Below are 16,011 nucleotides of genomic sequence, written 5' to 3' on the forward strand. Positions count from 1 at the left end.
GAGCTACTAACACACTTCACTGCTGATGGCAATGTTGGTACAGGCTCTTTGGAAAATACTTTGACAGTTCCTCAAAAGGTTAAAAATGGTATTAATCTTATGATTCAGTGAGCCCACTTCTACATATATATATTCAAGAGAACTGAAAACATACACCCACACAAAAACTCGTACATGAATGTTCGTAGCAGCATTATTCATAACAGCCAAAAGTAGAAACAACCCAAGTGCTCATCAACTGATGAGTGAGTAATAAAATGTAGTGTACCTATACCACTGAGTAAAATATTCAGTAATATAAAGGATTCCAATATAAAGTATTGATCCAACATGAATGAACCTTGCAAACATTATCCTCCATCGAAGAACCCCATCACAGAGAATTCCCTGGTGGTCCCAAGGTTAGGACTCTGCACTTTAACTGCCAAGGCTTGGGTTCAATCCCTGGTTAGGTAACTAAGATCTGGCAAGCCACAGTGCAGCCAAAAAATAAAAAACAAAAGAACCCTCTCACAAAAGACCATGCATTGTATGATCCCATTTGCATGACATTTCCAGAATAGTTAAATTTAAAGACAGAGTGCTCACTTCGGCAGCACATATACTAAAATTGGAACGGTACAGAGAAGATTAGCATGGCCCCTGCGCAAGGATAACATGCAAATTCGTGAAGCGTTCCATATTTTATTTTGAAAGAACAGCATGTATATTATCTATGGTGAAACAGATCAGCAGCCCAGGTGGGATGCATGAGACAAATGCTCGGGCCTGGTGCACTGGGAAGACCCAGAGGAATCGGGTGGAGAGGAAGGTGGGAGAGGGGATCGGGATGGGGAATACGTGTAACTCTATGGCTGATTCATATCAATGTATGACAAAACCCACTGAAATGTTGTAAAGTAATTAGCCTCCAACTAATAAAAAATAAAAAAAGAAAAAAAATTTAAAAATGTTAAAAAAAAAAAAAAGAAAAAAAAATTTAAAGACAGAAAGTAGATTAGTGGCTGCTAGCTCTGAGGGAGATGTGAGAATGGGGAGTGACTGCTAAAGAATATTGGTTTTCTATTTGGGGATGTTAAGAGTATTCTAAAATTGGTTTTGGTGATGAATGTGTACAACTCTACGAAGTTAATAACAACTTCTGAATTGTACATGTTACATGAGTGAGTTGTATGAGAATTATATCAATAGGGAAAAGAAATATAGGTGATGTACCCCCAACACTTATAGAACACTTTTTTTACAAAATGTTGCTGTGTCTAGCATCTCATGATCTTTTATCGCCATCTTAGAAAGAGATTGGTTATTGCCAAACTAACCAAGTTGCAAAAAATAAGGCCTAAAGACTTTCAGTGATTTATCTAAGATATTGGCTGGTTTATGGGGAAGCCAGGAAACACCAGCCCTCACCCCTAAAGCCAAGTCCAGTGTTATTTCCACTGTGCTATTTTCTCCCCAAGGTTATCTGCTCACACATTTACTTTGCCTCAATTACCTTATTTCAGTTCAGTTCAGTCGTTCAGTCATGTCCAACTCTTTGCGACCCCATGAACCACAGCATGCCAGGCCTCCCTGTCCATCACCAACTCCTGGAGTTCACTCAAACCCATGTCCATTGAGTCAGTGATGCCATCCACCCATCTCATCCTCTGTTGTCCCCTTCTCCTCCTGCCCTCAATCTTTCCCAGAATCAGGGTCTTCTCAAATGAGTCAGCTCTTCACATCAGGTGGCCAAAGTACTGGAGTTTCAGCTTCAACATCAGTCCCACCAATGAACACCCAGGACTGATCTCCTTTGGGATGGACTGGTTGGATCTCCTTGCAGTCCAAGGGACTCTCAAGAGTCTTCTCCAACACCACAGATGAAAAGCATCAATTCTTCGGTGCAGTTTTCTTTATGGTCCAACTCTCACATCCATACATGACTACTGGAAAAATCATAACCTTAACTAGACGGACCTTTGCTGATAAAGTAATGTCTCTGCTTTTCAATATGCTGTCTGGGTTGGTCATAACTTTCCTTCTAAGGAGTAAGCATCTTTTAATTTCATGGCTGCAATCACCATCTGCAGTGATTTTGGAGCCCAGAAAAATAAAATCAGCCACTGTCTCCACATCTATTTGCTATGAAGTGATGGGACCGGATGCCATGATCTTAGTTACCTTATTTAATTACCTAACTTAATTACCTAAGTCATAAATTAGTCTGACTTTGTACCAGGTACTTTCTAAGTCCTTCAGGTATGTTAACCACAGTTGTCTTCAGGTATCCATGGGAGAATGGTTCCAGAACCCCAAGTATACCAAAATCCATGGACTCTCATGCCCCTTGTATAAAATGGTGTAATATTTGCATATAAACTTCACACATCCTCCTGTATCTCTAAATTGCTTATAATACTCTAATACAATGTTAATGATATATAGATAGCTGTAAATACAATGTAAATAGTTGTAAATACAGTGTAAATGCTATGTAAATAGTTGGCATGAGAGGGCACTCAGTCAGTCTGTCAGACTCTTTGTGACCCCATGGACTACATGTAACCTCCCAGGCCTACTTCAGGGGATCTTTGCTTCCCAGGGATTGAACCCATGTCTCCTGTGTCTCCTGCATTGGCAGGCGGATACTTTACCACTGAGCCAACTACTTGGGAAGCCCAAATAGTTGACAGTGCATGGCAAATTCAAGTTTTGCTTTTTGGAAAATTCTAGAATTTTTTTTCCTGAATATTCTTGGTCCATGGTTGGTTGACTCTGTGGATGCAGAACCCATGGATACAGAGAGCCAAGTATAATTAAATTCTTCTAACAATCCTCTGAAGAAGGTGCTACCTGGACCCCACTTGCAGATTAGGAAAAGGATGCACAGAGATAAACTATTCCAGGCCACACAGCTGGTCAGTGGCGAAACTAGGATCTGAACCCAGGGAGTTTGGCTCCAGGCTGTCTTGCTCTCAAACCTCTACACTCTGCAGAGACCTGCTCTTCCTTGATGGTTGTATCTTGGGTCTCAACCTCAGTTGTAGAAAGAGATGAAGAGAGCCACTCTGTCTATGCAGGTGTACTGAGCTCTGACCCTGGTAACCCTACTTGAGGGTGCTGGTGGCACCGGCTTCACCAACACTAGAGTCAAAGGCAGGTGGGATCACAGAATTAATAACTTGCAGGCCCAAAGCCTGGAGCAGTGTTTACTTTGCAACTAAGCAAATCCTTCATCTGTCAGGTGATCCAGCTGCAGTAGGGGTGGGATGGGTAGGGGAGAGGAGGAGCCGGCAGAGTTGATAAGTGTGTACTCAATCTTAAGAAAATCCCACCTAGAAACATACCATCACTGAAGAAGAAGCCTGGACAACAGCTATGAGACTCAAATCTCCCTCACTGCACGTATGTGTGTGCCTGCGTGTGTAAATACACACACACACGCACTTCTTGTGATGGCAGTAATACAGTCCTCACGGCGTCTAACTGCTGACACAGCCACAGACTTGCATATCATTTTACACTCTGGCTCCCAGGATCCTGCGTCAATGGGCAGCCCACAGCTAGTTCCTGGACTTGTCTTTCTGGTTGGTTGTTTAGAAAAGGCTTACGGGTATAATAGTGCTTTTCCTGTGACCTTCATCTCTATTAGCAACTCTGCCCGTCAAATGTAATTATGAATTCTTACCAGGTCACACAGGCTGCACCTGACCGTCAGTGGGGAGGCCTAGCCACTCTTGTGTTTGCCTTGTGGACAAGGGCCAGTTTGTGTCTTTCATGATATGATGGGGCTCACAAACAGTTAAACATGCAGCTCCAGGCTTGGCATGGAGGAACGGGCAGTCTCCTGGCACCGACTTGGGAGAGCAGAGCTTCACTCACCTGCGCTAGAAGCTGTCATACTTGCTGTTCAGGTGGTGATTAAATCCAGGACCGTGCTCTTCAGTATTCAGGGGACAGCGTGTAGCCTCCATGAGGATTAGTAATGTGCCTTTAAGAGCATCCTTTTAGACACAAGACTTTGTTTCTGTATAATCTGCTGTTTCTACAGTTTGTGTGCTTAGTCGCTCAGTCGTGTCTGACTCTTTGTGACCTCATGGACTGCAGGCTCCTCTGTCCATGGGGATTCTCCAGACAAGAACACTGGAATGGGTTGCCATGCCCTCCTCCAGGGGATCTTCCCAACCCAGGGATCAAACCTAGGTCTCCCACATTGCAGGCAGATTCTTTACTGTCTGAGCTACCATAGAAGCCCAAAAATACTGGAGTGGATAGCCTATTCCTTCTCCAGGGGAACTTCCCGACCCAGGAATCGAACTGGAGTCTCCTGCATTGCACGCAGATTCTTTACCAGCTGAGCTACCTGAGAAGCCCTTTCCCTTTAATATACCTGAGCATATCATCTTCTTGATGTCCTCTTCACTCTTTATTTAATTTTGAAAACAACTTAAATTTGAGCTGTGATTTTATTTTAAGAAAAAAACTTTTATAAGTGCTTCTGTACTGAAAGTTGAAGAGTAGCTTAGAAATGTTGGTAGAATGAAAGGACCATTTCATTTTATACTACTTCTAGTTTATCATTGTTTCTATTGACTGCAGCTTCCACCACACTCTGAACTGTTCTCTTACTTTCATTTAGCTCTTAGCTAAGAGGAAGAGTGATAAGAGATAAAGTGACAGGTAAATTGTGCCAGTGTGTAAAGGTTTTATGACACCATTATAAGAGTTGTAGTTTTTAATGTGGAAGGAGATAAGAAGAAATTGGAGATTATTGAGCAGACATATAAAAAACATACTTGCAATCTCATAATCATACCCCACAAATCAAGTATTAATAGTTATTAATAATTAATAAAAATTGTTAATTTTAATAAATTAAAATTAATAGTAAGCCATTAATATCATCACACACCCTACCAATATTCATACTTCTAATTATCCCATGTCACACTTTGAAGTTTTTTTTTTAATCAATATCCAAATAAGAGACACACCTTGCAGCTGGTTGATATGTCTATTAATCCTTTTGAACCTGTGGGTTTCTCTCTCTCTCTCTGCATCTGTCTCTCTCTCATTCTCTTTTTACATTCTTAACCTTTTAGTTTATTTGTGGAAAATCCAGACTGATTTTGCTGGGTTGGGGGAGAAAGGCCTCTGTCATGCCAGGGGAAGTATGGAAGGCAGCTCAGGATCCCCATGATGAAGAAATGAAGCAAAAGGGACCCCGGTAACTTGCAGTGGGTACAGACCTCCTCTGAGATTTTGACAACATAGAGATGGGGACAATTTCATAGTGCCTTGGAAATTTTAAAGTAAATAGTGAAAGTGCTCAGTCGTGTCTGACTCTTTGTGACCCCACGGACTATAGCCTACCAGGCTCCTCCCTCCATGGGATTCTCCAGGCAAGAATACTGGAGTGGGTTGCCATTTCCTTCTCCAGGGATCTTCCCGACTCAGGGATCGAACCTGGGTCTCCTGCATTGCAGGCAGATGCTTTAACCTCTGAGCCACCAGGGAAGACTAAAAAAGTAAAAAGTAAATAAAAAGTAAAAGTAAATAGTGGGTTCCCTTGAATGCACAGGGAACAATAAGTTTCTTATAAGCAATAACTTAGTCAAACAGGAAATGTCTTTATTGGGGTCAAGAGCATTTAATAAATGTCATGGGGAGAGCAGTAGGTCTGACGTAGAGAAAGGCGGGATGGGAGGTGGTAAGGGGTTGTCTAGGATATGTCAGGGGAAGGGATGATGCTCATAATAATATCTCACTGTGAGTGAGTGAGTGAGTGAAAGTCACTCGGTCATGTCCAACTCTTTGCAACTCCATGGACTGTAGCCCGCCAGACTCCTCTGTCCATGGAATTCTCCGGGCAGGAATACTGGGGTGGGTCGCCTTTCCCTTCTCCAGGGGCATCTTCCTAACCCAGGGATCAAGCCCAGGTCTCCCACTTTGCAGGCGGATTCTTTACCATCTGAGCCACCAGGGAAGCCCAATATCTCACTGTAGGATAGAAAATTGACTGAATTTACAGCAGTTGAGTTATAATTGATCAAACTTGCTTTTCATTTCCACTGTATTTTATATTGCAAAACAAGTTTTCTGAAGCTGGTTGTGTGTGTGTTGTGTGGCAAGATTAAGCAGCACAGAGTCTTTTGATTAGGCCAGAGTAGAAAACATTGGTCCATTCCATTCTCCAATGGTCTGTTTTACTTTGTTCTGAGTACATCATCACTAACTTCAGTGGAAGGAGTGTATGTAGCTAGCAAGGTTTAGTCTTGTTAACAGTGCTGAAGTTTTCTTATCTCTTTGTCACAGCCTACACTTTTAATACTGCACAAGGGATCGGAAAGATTGACAGGAAGTAAAAAAGCAGAGTTTCTGAGTGATGCTTCAGTTACAGTTTCCATTGTGTATGTATGTACATACATATTCAGAGAATCAAGTGGCCTTCACTGATCATTTTTAGTTTGTTATAACATGAATGTGAAATTCCTGGGAATGAACCATAACGACACTTTAAAAATTTTATTTTTAATTGGAAGATAATTGCTTTACAGTATTGTGATGATTTCTGCCATACATCAAAATGAATCAGCCATAGGGGTATATATGTCCCCTCCCTCTTGAATATCCCTGCCACCCCTCTAGGTTGTCACAGAGCACCAGTTTGAGCTCCCTGCACAGAATATGACACTTTAAAGGGAAACTATTGGCGGGGGGGGGGGGGGGAAGCCCTATAAAAAACAGTTTCATTTTAGTTCTATACATGAAGAACGATGGTGAACTTATAAGATGAATAGTGGCCTGGGAGGGAGAAGATGTAGATTCAAATCCTGACATCTTTTCTGAAATAAAGGCTCATTTTCAGCCTGGGCTTCCATAGAACGAGGGGAGTAAAGCAGAGAGATGGTGTGTAAGGCCCCTTCAAGTTCTGAATTTTGAATCTGTGATTCATTTGGATGAACGGAGAGCAAAATGCTACTTATCCTGGAACTGTTTATCCTTTCTGTAGAATTTTAGAGCTAAAAGACACCTTTTGGGACAATCTCAGATGAGTTAAATTATTTAATTGAGGCTACACGTTTGGTTTTTCCTAGAGCTGGATTTAAGTCCAGGTAATTGATTCCTAGCCTAGTGTTCCTTCTAGTCCATCTGATTTCCCATCATTTTGCAATTATTGGGCACCTACCACGTGTGAGACCCTGTGTTTAGGCACTGGGGATGTTAGAAAATCCAGTCCTGTTCTCAAGGAGATCCTGGTCTAACTGGAGAGAAAATACACCTGCCTCAGGAGGGAGCCATTGACACACTACAGGTGGCCTCTGTCTTGTCTTGGTTATAGTAATACCATGCTTTCCTGGTTTTCTTCTATATCTCCTGGCAGCCTTCCTGGACTTCTTGAAACCATGCTTAATTTTTAAAAAAATCTGTTTCTAGAGAAAAGAAGTCTGCCTTGCTGCCTTCATACCACCTGCTCTTTAAGTCTAAATTCCAGCTGTCCCAGAGACTGTGACATCTGTAAGCAGCTGTTCCCTGGTGTGGCAGAGTGACAAGCCTTATGTTTCTTTTCAGCATCTCCAAAGGATGGTCCTAAAATGCAATTTGGCTGAGTTACTGGGTGCACACAATGAGCCAAAAATTAACCCTAGGTCTTCTAACTTGTTTTGGAAAAGTGATGGAACCACTTTGGTTTTCCAGTTGCAAACTGGAAATAATATTTGGCAATGGATCCTCTTCTAAATATTAAAGTCATCATGATTGAGAACAATTACTTGATTGAGAACAAATGCCTCTCCCCGGGCAATTGCATCCATTCTTATGGCTTCAGTCCCCCTCTACATACCAGTGAGATAGCCATCCCACTGGGTATCCCTTCTGAAATGCTAGGGGCTAGAATGCCCTTCTTCCTGCCCCACCTGCATATCCGCATTGTCACCAAGCCCTAACACCTAACACCTACATCTCTCAAATTCACCATCCCAGTTAAGTCTCTATTTTCTCTCCATGGGCTTCTTTCCTAGTGGCCTCCTCCACATCCCTGGCTCTCCTTCAATGCATCTTTCACACCAGTAGTGTCCTGAGCACCGGGGGAAGGGAAGATCTACCCAGGTGCAGTCAGTTGCTGGATGATCTGACTGTAAAGGATTGAAAAGCAATAATTATGTATTAAAAGTCAGTCTGTTGTTTATTATCACCATGCACAGGAAATTCTAAATAATTTTGGCAGTGAAATACTAATCCCTGAAAAAAATCTTTTTAAGATGTAAGTTCAATTGCTGTGGTAGCTGCTGAATTTTAATAATTTTAATAATTATTATATAAGCTTTAGTTAGCCATTTTAATACTTATCCTCTAATAAACATTCCATTCTATTGATACATGGAAATTATTCAAGAGATGTCCTAGTTACATAGTAGTCTCCTGAACATAGTGGACACTTCAGACCAATCTGCATTGATTTGAAAGTTGAGTTCATGATGGATCAGGATCAGAAACTGTGGATTATTTCTAGTTCATGTCTCTAGTCCTTATGTGACTACACATGCAAGCATTTAACCAGTAGATCCAAACTAAACAATAACATAGGGATTATAAAGATAAGGAAACAGAACTTGAGTTACTTCAGTTCTGTTATTCTATGTGACCTCATGGAGACTTCATAATTTTAACATTTAAAACAGCAAAACATTGATGCATGTGCTTTTTTTGTTCATACACAAAGTGATTTACTACATTTCAATAATGTCTTTAAAATGGAAAATACATTTTTAAAGCTATTGGGGCTTCCCAGGTGGCGCTAGTGGTAAAGAACCTGCCTGCCAGTGCAGGAGACATAAGAGACGCAGGTTATACAGGAGACTTCAGAGATGCAGGTTCGATCCCTGGGTCAGGGAGAGCCCATGGAGGGGCAAACGGCAACCCACTCCAGTATCCTTGCCTGGAGGATCCCATGGACAGAGGAGCCTGGCAGGATATAGTCCCTGAGGCAGCAGAGAGTTGGAACAACTGAGTGACTAAGCACAGCACACAGCACAGCCCTAAAGCTCAACAAGTCCAGAAAATAATAATTACTATAGAAAATAATTTTGCCCTATAGAGGAGGAGCAGTTGTTAAAAATGATTTCTATAACCGCCGTGAGGGAGGCAGAGTGACTTTTTTTAAAATTCAAATCTGATCCTTGCTTAATCCCATTGAGTTCAGCCTTCATCGTGCCCTGCAAAGCACACACAGTGTGACCTGACCTATCTTACAGCCTTGTCCTGGGTCACTCTTCATCACTGTTTAAATGCTAGTCACACCAGCCTTTATTATTTTCTCTGTGCCAAGCCCTCTGGCCTCAGAGCCTCTCTCAGCGGCCGCCCTCCCCTTTTGACATGTGAATTCCCATCCTCCTCCACTCAGTATAAATCTCTCTCCACCCTTCCTCTCAGTGTAAGTATCTCTTCTTAGAAGGCTTCTCTAACTTTTCAGTGTCACCTTGTGATATTGTGAGTTGTAAGAAATGTATGTTTGGTCATTCAGATGGGCAAAAATATGTTTATTATATATTTTTGTCTTTGTCCATGTTCCTGGCTCACAGCTCCCCAAATCCTTGGAATGTCCTGAGCAATAAGAGCAATGGGAGTATATTTTGTTATCATATTTGGTCTCTTGTCTTCAGTTCCTGAAAATGCTTCAGAGCCATAAAGGTGGAACAGGTATCCTATTAGTCATAACTTTTCCATCACAACTGGTTTATGTTAATGAATGACTTTTGGAGACATGTACAGATAGGGGCTGGGTGCAGAGAAACTAACCGTAGAACTTGGAACTTCCAACCCGTGACCTCTGGAAAGGAAAGAAGGGCGGGACTCTGAGCCAGACACCAATGGCCAGTGATTTAACCAATCATGCCCTTGTAATGAAGCCTCCATAAAAATCCCAAAGGTTTTTTCAGAGAGTTTCCAGGTTGGGGAACTGGATCTCTTCCAAATACCACCTGTTGGGCCTCAAACTGCCTGAGGACAGAGCTCCTTTGTTCAAGACTTTGTCCTGTGTATCGCTTCATCTGGTTGTTGATTTGTATCCTTTGATGTCCTTTGTAATAAACTGGTAATCTAGTGAGTCAAATGGTTTCCTGAGTTCTGAGCCCAACGAGGGGTTCATGGGAACCTCTGATTTATAGCCAGCTGATCAGAAGCAAAGGTAGCCCCTGGCCTTGCAGTTATCATCTGATGTTAGGGACAGTCTTATGGGACTGAGCCCTTAGCCTGTGGGATATGACACTGCTCCAGATAGTGTCAGGAATGAGTTGAATTTTAGGTCACTCAGTTGGTGTTGGGGGATTGCTTGGTGGTTTGGGAACTCTCCCAAACACACAGTAATTGGGTTCAGAACCCTGACTCTCCTAATATAATCGCCCAGCACCTTATACTTTAGCATTTATCAGGGTTGCTAATTCAGTTTTGCATGTGACCACCTGATGAAGGCCAGCCTCCTGGCTAGCCTCTGAGTGGCCTGAGGGCTGGCACCATTTCTGTGTGGTTGCATGTTCTCCGTTGCCTGAATTCCTGACACATGCTGGTGCTTAGGAACCTTTGTGGCACGAGTAGCCCTTTTCTGCGGTATTGTTGAAGGGAGGGCTTTAAGGTTTATTTATTATTGTTTTTCAACCCCCCTCACCTCCCCAGGAAAGCAGGTCTGGATTGCAGACTGCTGTGTCCTGAAGGATCACTGGCTGGTGGCTCTGGTTCGCCGCCAGCCCAGCTCTCTCAACCCTGCACCGCTGCCCCCATGTTGCCGGGGCTATGATGGACCAGGGCCTGAAGTGACTTTTCCAGCACTTCGGGGGTGTTCTTAAGGTATCACCACAGGCCCCCTTGTAGAGTAGTTTTTGCCCTGCAGGGGCATGGATTGGATTCTAATGATTTTCTACCCACTTTCCCCCTTCCTCCCCATAAAATAGTATTTCTTTTGTGTGGAATTATATAAAAATGTAATATAGTGAACATGCCACTACATTAACTCGGTTTAAAAAATGAACACGGCACAAAAAGGCATCCTTTGAGACATTTCACTCTCATCCACATTGTATTAACTTGCTTGTGCTGTGTGTGCTGTGCTGGGTAGATTCAGTCGTGTCTGACTCTCTGTGATACTGTAGCCCGCCAGGCTCCTCTGTCCATGGGATTCTCCAGGCAAGAAGACTGGAGTGGGTTGCCATGCCCTCCTCCAGGGGATCTTCCCAACCCAGGGGTTCTTTACCACTAGTGCCACCCCAGAAGACCATTAATTTGCTTAGAGCTGTCTTAGCAAAGGTCTGTAATTTGAGTGGCTTCAGCCACAGAAATTTATTGTCTTATGGTTCTGGAGGCTGAAAGTCTGAGATCAAGACGTCAGCAGGGATGGTTCCTTCTGAGGCTGTCAGGCAGAATAAGTTCCAGGCCTCTTTTCTTGGTTCTGATGGTTGGTTGATAATCTTTGGTGTTCCTTGGCTTGTAAAGCATCACCCCGATCTCTGTCTTCATCTTCACATGGCATTCTCCCTATGTGCACGTCTTCCCGACCCAGGAATCGAACCGGGGTCTCCTGCATTGCAGGAAGATTCTTTACCAACTGAGTTATCAGGGAAGCCTTATAGGTATTCCCTCCCAAAACATTATGGGAAAGACACACGTGTTTATATATATTGTTGGGGATGAAGAAATTTTCCTCTACCTTTCTAAGTTCTTCTGGATGCTCTAAGAATTAAATTGGCATTAGATAGAGTAATAGGAAGACAATCACATAAAATTATAATAACATGTATACATGGAAGAGGCCCAGAAAGACTGAGTAACTCACCAAAATGACTAAAACCCTCACCTTAAATACCATCTTCAACTAAAGATAAAACAGGATGTTAAGGGTAGGGGTTTGGGACTTCAAAGGGGAGGAAGGTAAATTCCATAAAGATGGAAAAGCAGATGTTTATAAACAGATGTTTGCTGGGCCATGAGACACAATGGGACACAGAGTGGACTCAGATCTCTAAGAGTCCCCCCACCACACCCAGCCCATACTCACTGCAGATGTCTCTGGTGACAGCTCTGTTCTGTAAGAGATCACAGCCTCTTTCTAAATTCTTCAGGCAGTTAGGTGGAAGGTCAAAGTTCCTTCCTGAGTTTTTTAGGCCTTGATCGTTTTCAACTCAAAATCATCTGCAAGCCAAAGAGAAATTTTAGGTGGCAAATTTTGTTGCCCTATAATATACACACCCATACATACATATATATAAATATACATATGGTATATATATGATATGTATATAAAGATCCATATTTGTGTTATCTGGGAGGTGCTGAGCATAATGACATTATAAAATGTCTTGAAGATTCTACTATTACCATTTAAAATTCCTTTTTAGATTATTAATTTTTTGCTATTCTCCCTTCATTTATTCTCATCCAGTTACTGGGGGCTGTGCCTTTTCTGCACAATATTGCCCCAAGTTTTCAAAAGCCCAACACATTTTAGTTATGTCTTCAGTTAAGGGTTTTTAATAGTGGAAAATATGCCTGGGAGTTTGAACACAATGTCCATTTAAAACAATGGGTTCTTAAGTGATTGCTTAGCATGTGCACCTGTACACAAATTGGTTTGAAAAATTGTCTGACAGAAGCTGTCAACAAAGAGTTTTGAATATTCAAGAAGAGTTTCCAGGCTTTATCTAAGTTCAGAGATAAACAATTTAGAAGGACAAAGGGTGTCTGCTCTCTGTTGACTTTCATGGATCATTGGGTGTGCAAATACTGGACTCTTTCTGGCTATAGTAACAGGCAAACAACAGCAAGTCTACTCTTCAGAATAGCAAAATGATAAAATACTCAACTCAGAGGGCATGTGTGTCTTTGTGTGTGTGTGTGTGTGTGTGTGTTTAGAATTCTTTTTATCCAGGAAACAGCACATAGAACACATAGTAGGAGCTCAGTAAGAATTTAATCAAGAATTACAAACATTTTTTTTCAGAGCTAGAAAGACATCTCTTAGAGATTATCTAGGTTATTCCATCTCCTTATCAGCTCCCCCCCCTTTTTTTAAATGATGAACCTGAGGCCCTAAGAGACTGACTGAATTGCTGGTGATTGCTCAAATACTTGACCTGTTTTGAGGGATCTTATAAAAAGCAGTCGTCTTGCATTTTTGTACCGATGTCTTTGAGGATTCAACTTGTGAGTCACTGTGTGGCTCCCCAAGGAGTATCACTCTCAAGAATGCTTTGCTTTTTGCTTGTTTAGCACTTTATTGGCCCTCTTCAAGTTTCATGGATTATTAAACTTTTAAGGCAAAATATTCTTTATAACTACATTACAAATTGTCCTCTTTATAAGGGTCCATGAAATAAATTTCTCAAGAAACTCAGACTGAGGAATATTTGTCATTCTTCTGACTAACTTGTTTGTGTTTACTTTATGGAAAGTATGATTATGCTTTCTTCTTCAACTTTGCTGTAAGGAAATCCAGACTCAGATTTGTGAAATTAGACATGTTTTTTAATGTATTAAGTATTTGTTTTGTGTGTATGGTAGTTCTTAGACCCTGTAAGTGAAATTAAACATTTTAATAAGACATAGCATGTTATGACCTTATGTTTTGTAAACTAACCTAAAACTTTGTCCTCAGTTTTTTCTGCCTTTTTTTCCTGTTTATTCTTATTTTCTCCCTTCTTGTTTTTATCTTATCAAACTATGGATATTTTCAAGCTGTATGTGATCCTTTTCAATATTATGCTTAACAAGCATCTTCTACTATTTATTGCACATCAAAGTATGTGAGACACTGTCAATAGACCAACTGTAGAATTTGTGGTGAGACAAATTTGAAAGATGGAGAATCCAGTTACACTGTCTTTTTAGTATTGGGAAAAAAAATTGGGAGCCCTAATTTGTGGGGTCGCAAAGAACTGGATACAACCAGGTAACTGAACAACAACAACAATAGGCAGAAAGAATATAAACAGAATAGAGGGTTCTTTCAACTTTAAAGGGGCACTAAATGGGAAAATAAATACTGTATTAAACACATTTTAAAAATATGGCATACTTTACAAATATACAGTTGACTGCTGAACAGTGTGAAAGTGTGGGGATGAGAGCAGGAAGCTGGATAGTTTGTAGAATCAGGACTCAAACCCTAGTTCTTTTGATTCCACATATTGTGATCTCTAATCAAACACAGAATCCCCCCCCACCACCAGTTAATTAAAGATCTATAAAATGAAAATACAGGTGCAATATTTACTGGGCAAAAAAATCCTCATGTAAGTGGGCCCATACAGTTGAAACCTGCTTCAAAGGTCACCTGTAATCTGTTAAGAGTGAACGTAACCCAGGATTCCCTCAAGTGGTTTAGTAGCCCTGAATGGCAGTTATAGGCTTAAGTCTGACCTGAAAATTATATTGGGGGATGACTCAACCCCAGAAATGTGGAATGTTTCAGTATCTCTACTGTAAGTTTTATAGTCCTGGTTAAAGATATAAATAGGGCTCTGTCTCACCTGTTTTTTGAACAAGATTTCAATTTGCATTTCAGCTAATCATTCCAGTTGTTAGGGATTTTTACAAAACTGAGGAAGCAGCCTCAAAAATTGATTGGAAAAGTAGTTTGAGATGGTTTAAATTGTTTTCTTTATGAGTTAATATATTTTCATCTTAGAAGTTAAGACTAAAATGCTGACGAGAATTCAGCTGTGAAGCCATCTGGTCCTGGGCTTTTGTTTGCTGGAAGATTTTTGATTACAGTTTCGATTTCCTTGCTTGTGATGGGTCTGTAAGATCTTCTATTTCTTCCTGGTTCAGTTTTGGAAGGTTATACGTTTCTAAGAATTTGTCCATTTCATCCAAGTTGTCCATTTTGTTGGCATAGAGCTGCTGGTAGTAGTCTCTTATGATGCTTTGTATTTCAGTGTTGTCTGTTGTGATCTCTCCATTTTCATTTCTAATTTTGTTAATTTGGTTCTTCTCTCTTTGCTTCTTAATGAGTCTTGCTAATGGTTTGTCAATTTTGTTTATTTTTTCAAAAAACCAGCTTTTAGCTTTGTTGATTTTTGCTATGGTCTTTTTAGTTTCTTTTGCATTTATTTCTGCCCTAATTTTTAAGATTTCTTTCCTTCTGCTAAACCTGGGGTTCTTCATTTCTTCCTTCTCTAATTGCTTTAGGTGTAGAGTTAGGTTATTTATTTGGCTTTTTTCTTGTTTCTTGATGTAAGCCTGTAATGCTATGAACCTTCCCCTTAGCACTGCTTTTACAGTATCCCATAGGTTTTGGGTTGTTGTGTTTTCATTTTCATTCATTTCTATGTATATTTTGATTTCTTTTTTGATTTCTTCTATGATTTTTTGGTTATTCAGAAGCGTGTTATTTAGCCTCCATATGTTTGAATTTTTAACAATTTTTTTCCTGTAATTGAGATCTAATCTTACTGCACTGTGGTCAGAAAAGATGACTGGAATGATTTCAATTTTTTTGAATTTTCCAAGACCAGATTTATGGCCCAGGATGTGATCTATTCTGGAGAAGGTTCCGTGTGCACTTGAGAAAAAGGTGAAGTTGATTGTTTTGGGGTGAAATATCCTATAGATATCAATTAGGTCTAGCTGGTCCATTGTTTCATTCAAGGTTTGTGTTTCCTTGTTAATTTTCTGTTTAGTTGATCTATCCATAGTTGTGAGTGGGGTATTAAAGTCTCCCACTATTATTGTGTTACTATTAATTTCCTCTTTCATACTCATTAGCGTTTGCCGTACATATTGCGGTGCTCCTATGTTGGGTGCATATATATTTATAATTGTTATATCTTCTTCTTGCATTAATCCTTTGATCATTATGTAGTGTCCTTCTTTGTCTCTTTTCACATCGTTTATTTGAAAGTCTATTTTATCTGATATGAGAGCTAACACCTATCTTACTCAAACTCTTCCAGAAAATTGCAGAGGAAGGTAAACTTCCAAACTCATTCTATGAGGCCACCATCACCCTAATTCCAAAACCAGACAAAGATGCCACAAAAA

At 40.7% G+C, this 16,011-nt stretch overlaps 1 non-coding gene across 1 annotated transcript; it reads left to right on the top strand.

Annotated features, from left to right (window-relative positions):
* The first annotated feature begins 580 nt into the window (after window positions 1-580).
* LOC133071516 (U6 spliceosomal RNA) lies at window positions 581-687 on the top strand. Its single transcript, XR_009696459.1, has one exon. It is a non-coding gene; the product is annotated as a U6 spliceosomal RNA (small nuclear RNA).
* The last annotated feature ends 15,324 nt before the right edge of the window (window positions 688-16,011 follow it).

The sequence above is a fragment of the Dama dama genome, chromosome 16 (assembly GCF_033118175.1).
Source record: "Dama dama isolate Ldn47 chromosome 16, ASM3311817v1, whole genome shotgun sequence".
NCBI lineage: Eukaryota > Metazoa > Chordata > Mammalia > Artiodactyla > Cervidae > Dama > Dama dama.